Genomic DNA, 2923 nt, shown 5'->3' on the forward strand with positions numbered 1-2923 from the left:
TCTTGCCAGAGTCTCTAGAGCCGTCCTTGATGCCAGCCAAAGCATCAAGCCTTATTTGAAAGTCTAATGTGTGATTATGGAAGTTAGTTCACTTTTAAATCCAAAGAACTTGTGTAGGTGAGGTTAGAAGCTCACGCGGCATTCAGTGAGCATGGGACACTTTTCTTCACCTCTCTGCATGTGCACAGAGTGGTTTATTTGTATGGTTATAGAAAAGAGGAGTGATGCTGGAGGCTGTGAGCTGGATTCCGTTTCTAATGCTACCAGGAAACTGCATTTAGTGCTGCTGCAAAAGGTGTTCAATTCTGTCTAAGACATGGGCGTAAAGAAAATAGTTTACTATTTGCTGGGGAACTCTTATTAAACCTAATCCAGCTGTAAGTTTGAAAAACACTTTGCACTTTTCCTCTGAAGATCTTTGGTGTAAACTTGGGTTCTGCCCCATACCCTTTGCTCTCTCCATCACCGAGGGAAGCAGGATCCAGTTTTGGCCAAACCGCGGTGAGGTGCAGAGCCCTCTCCCGGTGCTGCCATGCTGCTTCGCAAGCCTTTGGCGCTGTGTGCCGCGCTGTCGGTGGGTGCCAGGACGTTTCCCAACTGGCAGCGGTGACTAAGCAGCCCGGAGCAGCTGCCTCCCAGGTCCATTCTTCTGTGAGAGATTTATTGCAGCGAGCAGAGGCGGTGGGATGTGATAATTGCCTTCATTCCCGGACGAAGACCCTGAAGAACAAAAGCCAGTTGCCCGTGAATCCATGGTGTGATTCAAGCATTCGCTTGGAGGGGAGGAGTGGGAACTGTGTGCCTGTTGCTGTAGCAAAAGTGAGCGGGCATTAATCAAAAGAGCAGCTCTGCACTGCGGGGCGGGGAGCGCTGCTGGCCCATGGAGGTGGCCTGGGCCCTCCGGCCTCCGCGTCCTCGCCGGGGCTGCCGCAGGCCCGGGCTTGGGGGAATGCCGGAACGCTGAAGCCGCTCTGCGAGGAAATTGGGGCCGGGAAGGAGCGGAGGTGCCCTGTAGAGCTCCCGAGCGTTCGGCTCTGCCTCAGCCCTGCCCTGCTCACTGTGCCAGCCGGGTCTTGTCTTTGTCCTCCTAGACATCTCCTCTGGAGCCGACCTTCTCCGCCTGCGCTCCTGAGCGCGCCGGCATTGGGCTCTTGCCGCTGCGAGGATTCCTGGTAACTGCCCCCGCCCGATTTCCCTGCCGAGACCGCGAGCCAGATTTCCTGGGAAGCTTCGTCGGGGACTCGCATGGAGAAGTGATTGCCTGGAAGAAGCTCCCCGCGCTGCCAGCACAGGTTGCGGGGCGGGGAGGCGCGGGAGTGCTGCGCCGTTAGCCGGGCGGGGGGCGGGCGCGGAGTGCGCCGGAGGAGCCCTCCCGGGCTGGGGCTGCCCGGGCCCAGCGCCGCGCCGGGGGCCCGGTGTCGCCGCTCAGGCACCGCCCGGCCCGGCCCGGCCCGCGGGGAGCGGCAGCGCCTCCGTGCTGGCGGGGCGGGGGAGCCGCGGAGCCGCGCGGAGCGGAGCGGGGCTGCGGGGGGCGAGGCGCCCGGCACGGAGGGAGGCTCGGCGGCCGGGCGAGCTGCCGGGCGGCCGCGGGGCGCGGGGCGCGGCGCGGGCGCGGTGGCCCCGCGGCGCGGAGCGGACCCGCGGCGGGAGCCCGCCGTCCGCCGGGGCCGTCGCGGCCAAAGCCCCCGAGCTGCGCTTTGCAGCCCGGCCGGCTCCCGCTGCCAGCCCGGCCCTCGGGCTGCCCCGCCGGCGGCTGCGCGGGGGGCAGCCCCCTTCCCCCGGGCTCCCCGGTGGGTCTCAGAGCCTCGCTGCCGGCCGGCTCGCTCGGAACGGCCCCGCTGCCCTGTCTTCGCCGCCGGGACCGCGCCCCGGGTGTCCCGGGGCAGCACCTGCAGGGACCTCCATGGAGGAGCGGAGGCCCGGGGCTGCGGGCACGGTGGAGGCGCGGGGGGCCGGTGGGCCGCTGCCCGTGGCTCCCGTCGCCCACCCCCCAGATGAGCGCAGAGCCAAACGTGCCCCTCCCGGGGGGGCCTGGAGCTGTCTTCCGTGTTTATAGAGTCACTGCTGAACTCTGGAGGACTGTTTGTGAACATACGTAGAGTCCGGGCCTCAGAACTGGTCTCCTCAGTCCCTTAGCAGCAAAGCGCTTAAATGTGTGCTTTTGCTGTGCACACAGGAGAGCCCCGTTGAGAGCGGAGAGATTACTCACGGCTGGCAGTGTCAGTGCCCAGAGACAGCTTCAGGACTTGTTTGCATTGGAGATCACGTTGCCAGTTTCCATGTTTGTATCTTGACATGCCCTTATCTACGACTTTACTAGATTTCACACGGCCACGCACTCAGGCTGTCCCTCCACCGGAGCAGAGGTGGGGCGGCACGGGCTCGCCGGCAGAGTCCTGACACTGGGCCGCTCTCCGGGACGGCTCCCGGGTACCGAGCTGCGTGGTCAGGCACTGCTCATGGAGGCTGGATGTCCTGGTCTGCAGGACCTGTTCTGGTGCTCTATTCCTGCGGGCTTTACAAGACATGAGAAAAGCTGCCAGTGATGTGACACTGTTTAACAATGCAGTTTATGACGGCTTTTTTATTTAGTTACTGCAGATAAAGAGACTCTGCTAACTTGCCTGTCTATTAATATCACACATCTGTATATGTTTTATGATTAATTATTCTGTATCCTGGAAACAAATGTTAAACTGGGACCTTGAGTTCTTTAAGAAGAACTGAGAATAATTTTGATAGGATGCTACTCAGGACAGGTATTTCAGAGAGAGTCATTTCCTCTTTTTTGGTTCAAAACTTTCTGAGGAAAGCAGCCTTATCTGAGAACTAGCTTTCTTCAGAATGCTTCTGTCTCTGCAATGCCTCTCTAGTAATATTTTGTTTATTCTAGCAAAGGCTGAAAGCTTTCCAGCTGGTCAGC

The sequence above is a fragment of the Gavia stellata genome, chromosome 24 (assembly GCF_030936135.1).
Source record: "Gavia stellata isolate bGavSte3 chromosome 24, bGavSte3.hap2, whole genome shotgun sequence".
Lineage (NCBI taxonomy): Eukaryota > Metazoa > Chordata > Aves > Gaviiformes > Gaviidae > Gavia > Gavia stellata.